General features: G+C 40.5%; 1 long non-coding RNA gene across 1 annotated transcript; it reads right to left on the reverse strand.

Moving 5' to 3' along the window:
* Positions 1 to 661: 661 nt before the first annotated feature.
* LOC127473158 (uncharacterized) lies at positions 662 to 6,832 on the reverse strand. Its single transcript, XR_007905298.1, has 3 exons — positions 6,507 to 6,832; positions 6,113 to 6,196; positions 662 to 716 (listed from the first exon to the last, which is right to left on the reverse strand). It is a non-coding gene; the product is annotated as an uncharacterized LOC127473158 (long non-coding RNA).
* Positions 6,833 to 13,729: the final 6,897 nt, after the last annotated feature.

Genomic DNA, 13,729 nt, shown 5'->3' on the forward strand with positions numbered 1-13,729 from the left:
AAATTTCTTACTATTAAAATCACTCTAAATTGAAAGCTCAACCTTAAGTAGAGTTTTCCTTTAATAGATTTTTGCACTCTTTCCAATTGTGTGTGTACAACAAAAATATTCATGCATGCCTCAGATGCAACAGTGAAATGAATATAACACATTCCACATGTTCTAAGAAATTTAAAAACTTGCATTTCTGAAGGAAGAATATGTGACTGTTTTCCAGTGTGAGACTCCTGAGGCCTGTACACTCACTTGAATGGATCTCCCAGTAAAGAACATCCTTTATACACAGGATTCACATCCAATTCAAGTGTCAAACTGTTCACTGACAATTATACTATTTGTACAAAAGTAATTCATTTTTTTCCCCAGATAAAATATCTCAATCAGGTTGAAGCAATTTTGTTCTCTGAAAGAAAAGTTTGAGACTTAATGAATATTACTAAATGAAAAACTTTTAATCACATAATGCATTTTATATAAAGGTTATATATAACACCAAATAAATGAACTCTTCTTGTAGTTCATACTTCTAATAATGGATGATTTCATATGCTTTAGCACATAAAAGATTAGATAGCTTTAAAATTAGAGCAGTCAAACTTTTAGCACAGCATGAGATGAAGATAAGGAGTATTCACTCACCGAAAACATTTTTTCTTCATCATCATCTTTCTCATCCTTAAGGAATTTTAAAATTGCAATTGAGCAATTCTTAGCTACTGGACAAAAATAACTTCTATTAGCTGGAAAACATTTTAAGATTTTTCAACTTTACGATATAAACTGCTATGTGAAAGCATGCCTTATCGGTCCCATGGATTGAACTTTGACAAAGGATGGTAATTCTGACATTTGTAAAGATGATTAAACCCCCTGAATGACTGAAAGCTAAGCATAACCCTCAAGATTAAATGAAGATTAAATGATCATCTATTATGGAGGTATGCAATATATATTATTTCAACAGTTAGCTGGCAGCAATCATTCATTCTCATTTTTCATTAGATTTCTAGAAAGTAGTATCTCCCAAAGTTAATACTGGCATCTCCAACTAAGGATAGTATTGAAATTCAAATAATTTGGTTGTGATCTGATTTTTATTTTATTTTTTTAAAAATTTCTTACATTACTTCATTATCATATTGAAATCATGCAAACAAATAACTGATTAATCCCCGGTCAAACAGTGAAAAATCTGTGGAAGTGTTTTAAGATGATTGAGTCTTTACTGAAAAGTGGCCAAAATATACTCTCTTCAGTAAAGTTTTTTTAAATTGTTTTCTCAGCACACAAAGAGCTTCACTATGTACGTGTCACTACAGAAGACCTTTTCTGCCAAAACATATAATTTTGTCTAAGGGCATATCTTGGAAAATGCTACTTCTCAGGTTCTTTTAATCAGATGATGTATAATGAATTACTGCAGCTAACAATATTTTATGCTTTTGTTGGTTCTACAGCAACTGGTATTACTGTTTTTTGTAATTTCACATTTCTTAGCAACAGAAAAGTTTTACTGCTGTTGTTGGAAGCTATGCTAGGATTATTTTCACAGTCTTCTCAATTTGCCTACTCTTATATCTGAAAATCCACCCTAAGCAACTGAGAGATGCACAAGCTACATTAAACCTCATGACAATTATTGCTATCTTGGCTGATCCACTCAAAACCATTTCTCCACTAAATCCAAAAGCCTAAAGCTCTTTCTTTTCAGGTGATATATCCTGCCTCATGGAAGTCATGTTACCCCTATAGTCATAGTCAGAATCTGGGTACAGATGCAATGTGAACCATTGAAGTTATACAGGCCCAATGTTAGGTTATAATCCCTCTGATTACTCCCACTCAGTGCCGGGTCCCATCCCTGGATACTGTGTTAGATCTACAGACAGTACTGAGCCTACTATAAAAGTGTGTGGTCAGCACTTTTAGACACAAAAATTTTGCATATGAGATGATCCTAACGGCAGTTCTTCTAGTGTCACCACCTCTAATCTGAGCATGTATTTAAAAGGGATCTTTTTACATTTTGATGATAGTTCAATTTGGCAAAAAAATTAAGTTTTTTTGGGTTTAAAGGTACTATATGGATGTAACACCTGAAATGAGAAGAGGGTTTGGGAAATAAGAGAGATTTCACCAGAGAAAGATAAGCTTTAGCATCTGAGAAATCCTCTTGGGAGAGTGAATACTTAGCATTTTTCATAGTAGTTGTGAGATCTTTGTTTTGCTCTGGACAGATTCAGTAATTTTCAGGCAATGGTTTTCAGCCTCAGTTTAGTGTCTGAGCCAGTGCCTTGAACCCAGAGCCACGTCTGTTATTTTTATTTTGGACAGGGTACATTTGCAGGTAACGCAAATACCCAGCATTTGGGAGACTCATTTGACACCTCCACCCTGGACTGGCTGTGGGCTGCAGGGGTCCTTCCAGTCCTGTGTAGGGGAGAGGAGCCTTCCTGACCTCGGTGGAAGCAGACAGCCAAGCACGGCAAACCCAGCCCTGCACTCTGCCATATGCCCGTGCTGTTCCTGCCCGGCACTGTTAAATAAATGGATGCTCTTTATTTCCTGGCCTTCACTAAATTGAAGATATATCCTACAGTTAACTGTTATTTGTATTTCCTTCAGCCCCTGTAGTCTGTGTTATGCACTTGGCCACTGTGATGTATGAGTGTATTATGAAAGCTGGACATTGTGGGAAATAGGACACTTGAGCTCTTGGACAGATGAAATATTTGATGCTGTGGAACAGGTGGAAACCGTAGTAATACAAATTAACTGGCTGTTTTTACTGAGGCAATAAAGTGCAAATATTTGTTATGTATTTCATAATCCAACTTGTATTTTATACTTCAATGTTAGCAGATTACTTCAGATAACCACAATGATTTTTGCCAGAAAGAAATCTACTCTCTGAGCTAGCTGGCTCTGCAGATGAATGCCTCACAGCTGAATTCTCCAGTTATAAACTGAAGGTTTTTGTCTGCAGCTGTAAGCACTAGAAGTGTTGTTTGGGATCTGTGGGAGAAGTTACATGACCCCAAGCAGGGTCCTTAGCTCAGTATCCAAGGAGCTGAGAAGCTCCTGACCAGGCTGGCTCTGCATGGGAGCTAGTTGCCTGTCCCCCGCAGTCCCATTGCTCAACAAGCACTGTGTCTGCTTGAGTTTTTGTCACCCTGACACACATTCACAGACCTGGGCCAAATATTTCTTAGACACACGGGGATTGAGACGTGGAGACAAACGTTCATCAGTCTAAACAGAAACATTGCACTCTACTTCCAGTCTGGCAGAAGTTGAGCAGCATCACTGACTTTCTGCTCAAGTGAGCACTCACTCCCACTCTCTCCAGGTGAAATGTTTTAAGAAGATGCTGCCGGAAGGTAAAGCTTTATTTACACTCAAGAAGCTAATAAAAAAGGGTGGGGTTTAGTTTTCATTTCAGTTTTAAGTGAAACCTTAAAGACCAGATAATGTTTAAGCAGTAATAAACAAATGGCTAGAAGAGAGAATAAAATGCTTGTACAAACTTTGGAATTGATAGTTTTCAGAAATTTGGTAGCCATCTTCAATATTACCATCCAGTATGAGTCAAAGGGAGTTAATGGACCTAGCCTCTTTCACCATCACTGGGATATCCAAACGTCTAAAAAAGAATCAAATGTCTACTTGCTGGCCTTTTTTTTTTCCCCTTGTAGCCAATTGCTCTTCCTAATGAAGAGGATAATTTGTGGATTAAATCGCTATTTATTTCAATGTATTCCTGGGAAATGAAGCCTCTAATCCATAACAGTAATAGGTCATTGAAGGGTGGCTTTCGTGTACTGGAGCACTTCACACCTTCTAGGTCAGGCACTTGTGATGCATGTCCTTGTGCAAAAGCTTCTGTAGGATGTTTTACTTCACTCCTTAGACAGTGGCATTAAATTTGACAGCAAAATTGCTTCCACCCTCTTTATATCAGTAACTACATAAAGGTAGGTTAGAGCACATGGTTTTAATTTAGCCTTTAGTGGTTTTATTTGGCAAGGAAAAAAAAACTGTTGAGCACTAACCTTGAATTAGAAGCTGACCTCGGAATTAGTCAGCCTTTTTCTTGTAAATGCATTTTGTAGAGTATAAACATGAACCATCTATTTACATAACATTAGTGACAGTCAAATGATTTCTTAGGAGCATTAACGCTGGAAATCCCAAACACTCCTTCCTTGCTGGAGAATGGTTTATAGCTCGTGAGAATAATCTCTCCAGCAAGTAACTGCAAACAGAAAAGACTGATCTTTTCCCAATCGAATTTAGGATTTCTCTAGTATTTCACTAAGAAACCCCAGATAATAATTATAAGCTGCTCTTAAATGAAATGCAGGTCACCTCCCAGGGTGCATGTGGAAAGCTCTGACTGTGCGGATGGTGGTGCAGCCTCCTCCTGTACTATGCTGGCTTTATCCACTCTGCTACAGGGATGTCATGCAAGAGCAAAGAACAGCCTGAGTTCTACTTGACACTGGGGAGCCGTGGTGCTGAGTACCAGTGATGGCTCTGAGGGATGTCAGTCGACAGCAACCCCATGGTATGCCTAAGTGTCTTCACCTGTACTGTTCCCAGTCTGCTGGGAAGCCAAGGCCCTTGCAGCAAGGAGCAAGGGATTTCAGGCCTTCTGAAGCTGAGGTCCTACTTCAAGTAAGGGAGCCTCCAGCAGGTCTGCAGACCCCTTCTGCTTTCCCAGAAGGAGCAGCACAAGAAGCAGCCTAGCAAACTGATGGGTCCTGCACTTATGCTGCTGACTTTGACACATGTGCAAGCACTGCGTCCTAACTGAGCTCATGGAAATATCTTAAAGGTTTTTAGTTTTTTTTCTCACTTCCAGGTAAAATGAAAGCCATGAAGTGCCACCAGGTTCTGAAGTTCCTGTGTTTCTTTGACTGTGAGCTTTACTGTTTTTAAGAATAAAATTTTATAAAGTGGACATATTAAAAATGATGAAAACAAATCTGAAAAAGATCCAGATAATTTGTGTGAAATATATTTCAGGCCGTGGGGGCGTTTAACAGGTTTTCAGTGGCAGAAAAGTAACTTGGCTCATTTTAGTTTATTTTTTGCCCACTTGGAGGAAAGAGTATTTTGTGGTTGTCATAGCTTTTTTTGTCTTTATTGTTGAATGAACAGCGGAACATACTTTCTTTTTCTGAAACTGTGTTTTCAGAAGGTAATTTTTTTTATTATTGCAATAGGAGTACATACCATAGCACAGCACTTCTAGCTTGCTCCACATTTATTGGCATGCTCTGCCATAATATGCCATAATAATTCTCTGAATTAAGATGGTATTTTTCATGCTTTCAGCAACAGCAGCAAGGTACTCTGCTCTTTGCTGTGTGTTGTTATTATTAGCTCACTCATGATCGAATTCCAGCCTCAGGCACTGGTTGTGTGATGGGGCCGAGCTCTGATGGCAGGTTTCAGCCCATGTTTTCTCTGGCTATGTTTGCCTTACCTAATTCATGATAGGGAACACAAAGACTAGGTTGAACAGAAGGGAAGTGCACAGCCATTTTAGGTGTCCTCAAATTATAGCTTATGACTTCTCTCCAAACTAGAGTAAAGTGGGTTCTCTTTAACATAAAGGGTGGGAAGAGTTTTACTCCAGGTAGAGGTTTATCAGTCCCAGCACCCTCTCCAGTAGGTGTGAATATGAAAGAAAGCATCTGATGTCTTCTCAGATAACCAGCAGCACACCACTTTCCCCTGTCCAGCACTGTTTTGCTCGCTAGCATCCTCCATGGGGGTGCCACTGGGCCACTTGTGCTTGGCATTTGGGGAGCAGGCTGCAGGAGGCACAGACAGCATTTCATTGCTTTTCAGTGTTGTCAAACACTCAGTTTGGAGTGACCCTGCTGCCCTCTTGTACAGCATAGAGCCTTTCACGAAGGTTTAGCACAAATACTGTCGCTCACTACTAATAAAATAAGGCAAACGCCATCCTGGAGGAGAGTGTTAGTGAGTCCCAGTTGAGGGTGTGGTCCATTTCTCCTGGCAAACAGACATCCAGAAATGTCCATGTAATGATTCTTGGAGAGAGAGCAGGAACATTGACTCCTGCAGGTGTATCTCCTACCTCTTCAATAAGGCTGGGGCTGGAAAAGCCTGTCCTTTCTCAGGCCTCCTTCCTCTGGTGGTCTTCAATGTGCAGCAGAGTGTCCTGTAAATAAAACAGCTCCCTCCAGGACCAGAAGCCAGACAGAGAGGTGATCTGCATTCATTATGCTCTTGCAATAGTATCATAGAACCATAGAATGGTTTGGTTTGGAAGGGACTTTAAAGAATCACCTAGTTCCAACCCTCCTGCCATAGGCAGGGACACCTCTCACTAGACTGGGTTGCTCAGAGCCCCATCCTACCTGGCCTTAAACAATTCCAGGTTTGGGACATCAACAGCTTCTCTGGGTAGCCTGTTCCAGTGCCTCACCACCCTCACAATAAATAATTTCTTCCTAATATCTGATCTAAACCTACTCTCTTTTAGTTTAAAGCCATTCCCCCTTGTTCTATCACTACATGCTCATGTAAACAGTCTCTCCTCGTCTTTCTTCTAGGCTTCCTTCAGGTACTGTGAGGTCACAATTAGGTCACCCTGAAGTCTTCTCTTTTCCAGGCTGAACAAGTCCAATTCTCTTAGCCTTTCCTCATAGAAGAGGTGCTCGCTCCATCCCTCTAATCATCTTGGTGGCCTTCCTCTGGACTTGCTCCAACCAGTCGATGTCCTTCCTGTTTATATTCATTTTGGTCATTTACTCGTTGTGATCAGACATGAAAGTGGTGTCACTTCAGAAAGGGGAAAAAGCAACTCCTTCACCTCATTTTAAGATGACTGTAGGGAATGTAGTGCTGTGTAGCTAAGGTACATGTCCTGCTGAGGCAAGAAAATATTTCTGATCTTCACTAAAGCCTTCTGAACCTCCTGGTCCTGAGCTTGGATGCATCCGGGAAATTAAGTATTGCTGCCTATTTCTCCTCAGCAGGCCACTCTTGAGCTACACAAGGAGGCTTGCTGGCTGCATAGTCCTTTTCTGCTAAAAGATCTCCTTCTCCAAAGGAAAATAATTGAATGAAAATTTTAATGTGTTTAAAACACAGTTCTCTTGGAAAAAGACTTTACCTGGCCCATCAAGGACATTTCTATTCCTGAATAAATTACAAGTCACAGAAAACAAAATTTTCTAGGCAGCATTGGATATAAATAAAGAGGAAAAGTTCTTGTCATTTGCCTGGCTTGCCTTGTGTCCAAAATTAAAGTGTTCTGCTTGTTCTGCTTTCCAATGGTAAGATCTCTTGCACCAGCTATGTTCTTATCTAGGAAGGAAAAAAAGAATTCTTAGCAAGAATCTCGCTATCTGTCTCACCAGTACCATCACTTAATTGGGCATTTTTGGTAGTAGATCATTTTTTCTAAGCTAAGAAAGTGAAGTGTTGTCTTTGTGGCCCACATGACGAGCAGGAGCACGGCACAGAGGGGATCAGGTGAGCTGGAGTATCTGCTGTCATGTTTCTCCCCGTGGCTTTGGAGGGCAATGGTTCCTCCTAGAGCCAGCCCATGGCTGCCACCAGGCTGCCCTTTGCTTCTCTGTAGCTCCTTCAGGTCACAAAGCTTTGAATTTTCTTCCAGCTCTGTGGTGGGAGACACTGATGACAACTTATTTATGCTCCTGTTGTTTCTAGAAACCTCCAATTGGGTTCCTCCTGGCGTAGTTTAGCACGCCTACTGCCTGCCAAATATTTTTTTATAATCCTAAAAGCCTTTCTGTTGCTAGGTGGAAATTTTTTCTGCCTTTCAGATATAAAGTGACTAATGGGATACATTTCATAATACATCAGTAAGCATACTTGTTATTATCATATTTTAGTGCCCTTTAAAAATTACCAACCTGTACTGGAAGGATGGGATAGTATGTAAATTGTACATCATAAAGACAGTAGGGCAAATTCTTTGTTCTTTGATAATCACATTTAATAATGTTAAGAAGGTTTATTGCATTCAGGAGATGACGTTAAAAAGTATTGGGGGGGGGTTAACCAATGTTTTTCAGGAGATGAACAAATGTCCAACAGCAAAGATTAGGTGTTAGGACTGATGTGGAATTTAGAAGCTGTAAACCTCATCTTGCTCTGACACAGATCTCTCTCACGTTTCCATGTTCACAGGCTGGGAACACAATTTCTCCTATCCCAGCTGGATAGCTGCTGGTTTTTTATCTCCTGCTGCTGCCTCCTCCAGTTCTGTATTAATAGACAAGACAGAACATCAACCCACAGCAAAGCAAATGAATAGAGAAGTCATGTGGACAAAAAGGAGTAGTGGACACTGACATTGGACAGCATCTTGGGATAGCATTGAGTGTACATCCAAAAAAAAAAGTGAGGAAGCCATTGAATCAATAAATGTCATTACAATTTTTGTCCTTTAGGTTTCTGATAAAAACTTTCTGTGCCTGTGACACAGAAAGAGTCATTCTAGGTCACTCTCAGTCACAGGTGAGATAGTTGTAGCTTCTGAAAACCCACAGGAGCCGTGCTAAAAGAAACAAACTTGGAAGACTCATCTATGGCTTAACAACACAAAGTATTTTCACTTATGCAGGTTCATGGATTCTAGAATAAATAAGACTTACATTCTTCTTGACTACTCTGGGGACTATATGTATGGTATGGCATGTTCCCTGAGTTACTGCAAAAGAAAGAGTCCAGCTCTATACTGGAGAGCCCATCTCGACCTGTACTGCCATACTTCTCCTATTTTTGTATTCTTAAATGATCCATCAATTGATAATTTCAAGTGAGAATTTTGCATTACAGAGATTTCTTTGTAAAAGTACATTTAAAACACCAGGTGATTTACGTTAGCTACAGTGTGATGGGTTGGGGTAATAAAGACATAAGGTTTTTGTAAGTATATTGAAGCTGTTAGAGAATAAAACTTGGTTATAATATGATCCAGTCGGTTCTGTTATGCCTTCTTACACAGTATTTGTAAGTGAATTAGCAAAATGGTTTGTGAAGATTCCTCTTGAGCATTTGTTCACTCTTGTTAAAGTGATACCGAGAGGTCTCCTTGTAATTTTTAATCATTCCCTAGCCCTCCAGTTGAAGATATCAGATTTATTTATTGTAACTGATAATAATGACGAGAAAAATGAACTCTGAACCAGGGTTTGATTAAAAAAAAAAGTGTTCAAATCTGGAAAACTCTAGATTACAATAAGTCTAGAAAGACTATACTAAAAATTGTGAAGAAAATTTAATTTTAGTAACATAGAATAATTTGGGTTGGAAGGGACCTCTGAAGCTCCTATGGTACAACCCCCTGCTCAGAGCTGGACCAGGTTTTATGCCAGGTTGTACATTCAGTCTCCACAGTACCTTGTTCAACTGAGTTTGAATATCTAAAAAAAACTGAGATTTTTTTTATGTATTCACTTGTGCAAATAATTTGCGAAGAAACAATTTACTCCTGGTGTTTCAAATAAGGGTTGTCTGACAGTGTAGGAATTTTGTTTTCAATTGCAAAATTTTGTTTACCTTTAAAATTCCTTGACACAGCTGAAGAACAAAAAGAAATAAAAAAAAAATCATTTGTAATCCTGAAGAAATAAAAGCATAGAAAAAGTCAAATCTCATCATTATTTGTAAGACAAAATTGAGGTTATGATGACACTCTTAGCTGTGAAAAATGGATTTCTAAGTATGAATTTAGATACATGAAAAAACTTCTATGCCAGTCATTGGAAAAAACCTCAAATAAAAGTCCTTCAAATGTATTAAATGTGCTGAGTACTTTCACAGGTTTTTAATTTTTAACCTTACATGTCCTTGGCAGAACTCATTGCCTATCATGGACTCATTATAATGACTCAAACCTGCATTAGGAAGAGGACTACACAGAGGAAAGGTTTCTTTTCTCTATGTTTTTAAAATTTTTTCCAAATCTATATAAAAAAATACTGAAAATTATTGCTGAAATTTTGAGAGTTTTTATAAGACATCAACTATCTCAGAAGAATCTTAAAAGATATTTCAAACAAAAGTATCTGAATTAGATTTTACCATCCCCTTTGTTTGTTTTTATTCAAGTTCTGCAAATGTTAGTATAAACTTTTTTCTTTTTTGACTAAAATATTTTCATTTTAGCTGAATGTCCAACTTCATCTCCAACACTCCAACACCATAAGGATGAAGGGATATTTATCAGCCAACTTGCACATTGTGGTCCACAATACAGTGTTCTGCAGACATGGAAGTCTTAAAACTATCACTCTCGTTCTTCCTTACACTTCCTTACACTTACTCTCGTCCATTATAACTCTCATCTTTCATGCCACAGAAAATGTTAATAATGCAAGGGAGATTCTGCATTTTTGCCTGTATCAGGTTGTGTTACCCACACACATTTGGAAGGATGAATAAGCAGAAAATGTTTCAATTGTCCAGGCTTCCCATCACATTTACGTTTATAGTAATGCCAAAGAAACATGTAACTTGTGTAACAAAATGTTACAGCTTGAACCACCTTTCTCAATATTTCTATACAATTCCTCTCTTATAAACCCATCCTACCACAAAACCTCAGAGGAACAAGTAGGTCTTGAACTAAAGACCAGTCCAAAACATTTTGAAGGCTAGAAGGAGAGAAACAAGGCATGGGATCAGGGCCATCTCACATGAGAGCTGAAGCTCGGCACTGGACCAAATCCATGACTGCTACAAGTTGTCTCGGCTCCACTGGCTGTCTAAGCATGGCAGTTTCCACAGATTGAGAATGCCAGTGATCAGCACTCTAGTTTGGGGACTGCTAACAAAAATGCAGGCGCTGGACCAGATCTTTCCAACAAATTCAGATGCACAGCTCACTGTACAGTCAGAAAGATCTACATGCCCACCTCCTGTTGTTTCTGCCACCTGTTTTAGCAGAAACAATAGAATAGGGTTTGTGTGTGTGCCTGTGTGTATTGCATAATTCACGATCCAAACTGAATTCAAAATATTTGGATGGCGGCCCGCCCCACACTTGCTTGGTGGAGCTGGAAAGGCAATGCCAAGAGCAGCACCAACGGCTGGCAGCCAGGGTGCTCTGACCCCCAGGCTGGAGACACAGTCCAGAGACTGTGCAAGTAAAAAGGGTCCTTTTTTTTTTTAAATCAGCTCTGTAGGCAGCTGAGGTTCTTTTTTTTTTTTTTAAATCAGCTCTGTAGGCAGCTGAGGTTTGTGTTAGTGAAAGCAAAGCAGGGCATAGCTTTCAGCCCAGACACAGACCACCTCTCCTACTGGTGCTCGGCAGGTCATTCATTTTTTCCAGCATTTTATTTTGGTGGAGACCAGGAAGCATTTGACAAGTCACTGCTGTTTTACAGGTGGGAGCTCAGCTCAACCACACCTGAGAGCAGTGAGGTAAGGACTTGTAGTGTTTTATGTACTACTGTAAATATTCCTTTGCCTTTCAGTGCTGCTTGCAACCCAATATTTCATCTAAGCTGGTATAATACACTTGCATCATTAGCAACAATTACCAGTCATTGTTCCATTTGGATTTCTCTTGCTAATTAAATTCACTCTGACAATCTGTATGGCCCATAAACATAACCCCAAAATCTTCCCACAGTGAAGAGAGTGGAATATGAATAATCAGTTTAATACTTGTATTTGACTTAGCTTCTCAACACCAACAGGTTAATCAACAGCCTGCCAGGGCTCCCTTGTGGGAGAGTCCCACTCTGCTCCTGACTGCTCTCGCAAGAGGAGCCAGAGCTTGCCTGACTGCTTTGCCAGGCCTGGAAATGCTGTATGGGTCTTACACAAGCTTTAAGAGCCACCACTTTTAATTCTTGCAGTTTTGCATGGGCATCCAGCTCTTCTCTTTCTCATGTACCCTTCTCTCACAATCTGCCTTTCCCTCTCACTTCTCACTTTAGAAAGGCAGCAGTGATGGAGACAATATGAACTCCTAGAGAAGCTGAAGAAATTCTGGAATGTAACCTTGCAGTCCCTCTGCAAGGCACAGCCCTGCAGCCCTTTGCTGCAGGCACTTCTACTCCATTTGATGACCAGAGTATTTGGGCAAGAAACCTGGGCTGGAAGCCATTTCTTAGCTGCTTGCTGGGCCTTATCTGACAGTCCACAGCAACAGCCCCTCTCCCAGTGCATCTCCAACAAAGGCAGCAATGCATCTTTCAGACCCATGTTGCTCCATGTCTGACTGGCCTGAAGAATGGCTAGAAGGTCGGACTCTGCTCATTCCTGTTTGGTTAAACTCCACCTGGGGCACTCCTGCAAATTCTCTTCTCTTCAACATATGCATAAAAACTCCTGGTAAATGCCAGAGAGAGTAAGATGTAGTTGGTTGCTCTAGCTGTGAAATCACACAGACAGACAGTTGTTTTTATTTACTCTTTTCAGTTACTTTTCCAAGCTTCAGGAAAAATATTAAACCCAATGGAATTGCATGCAACTGCGACTGCTCCTCAGAGAATACCACTGCTGGAGTTGGACCCACAAGGCTACGGCTCCACTACCAGGCACTGGTGGTAGAAGGGACTTCTGGGACGGAGAGTGGAACGTTGCATCCAGGTTCATTTGGCACCAAAGCACTGGCAGGCACCACTGAGCTGGTCCAGCCTGGCCTTTCCTCCCTCCTCTACCCTACCCCCACTTATGCTACCTATTCCAGGGGCTGCTTTTGACCCTAATCCAAAGAAAATAGATGTGGATGTGCTAATGGCTGGCAACAATGAGGGCTGGCCTTAGGCTGGAACAGGCAGTGCTTGAATACTTGAGACTGCAGGAGGGTGCCTTTTCCATCGAACTCCGTACCCATCACCCCATGCATGTGCTCCAGGAACTTCATTTGCCTCCCAGGAAAGAGGATCTCTGGTCTCCTGGTCTCCCTTGCAGCTATTCTCTGCTGCTCTGCTCTTAATGCATCATTCCCAAAAGGAAGGGTGGGAAGGGAGGAGAGTTCATCAGGGCGCTAATTCTTCCTAATCACGACTGGAAATAGGTGCAGCCTGGGAATCAAGCTGGCAGCACACAACGCTCCTATGACTATTTAATGCTGATTTTACTTTTTCCTTATTCTTTTGCAAACTGATTCACTCACTGTTAATAACAAAAGCAGCCTCTGACATCAGTTTTCACCTGCATGACTCTTTGTCTTTTACTTGAATGTCATCCTCCTTTTATTACAGCCATTCTCAAGGTGCCCGGCTCATCCTGCCTGGCCTGCAAACCACCTCTGTGCCAGCGATGCGTCATGGCTTTGTGCAGCACATTTCATCAACACAGTGCTCACATGGGCCAGGACCATGTCATTAATGCAAACACTGAAGCAAAATTGGTCCCAAAACTCCTATTTGAAAAACTCTCCTAGATAACTCCTCCTGACCTGAGATATCCAGCATCAGCAATCATTGTTTCCTCTTCTTACCAGCAACGCAATTCCTCTACTAATCTATTTTGTCTCCAGCAACATCAGTGGTTTCTCACTTGACATCATAGCAAATACATTAAAGTAGTCTAGATAAAGGAAATCTGGCAGATATCACCTGTCTGGAAAAATAATTGTTTTATCAAAGAGAACCATTGGGTTAGTCTGGCAGGATGTACCTTTCATTGCATTTCATCCCATTTTTGATGTGCCTTTGCATTTTTAATTAGCCTTCAAGGCATGTTCCAAAGCCCTGCATAC

The sequence above is a fragment of the Manacus candei genome, unplaced genomic scaffold (assembly GCF_025592945.1).
Source record: "Manacus candei isolate 608988 ecotype Guabito, Panama unplaced genomic scaffold, ASM2559294v1 h1tg000034l, whole genome shotgun sequence".
Taxonomy (NCBI): Eukaryota; Metazoa; Chordata; class Aves; order Passeriformes; family Pipridae; genus Manacus; species Manacus candei.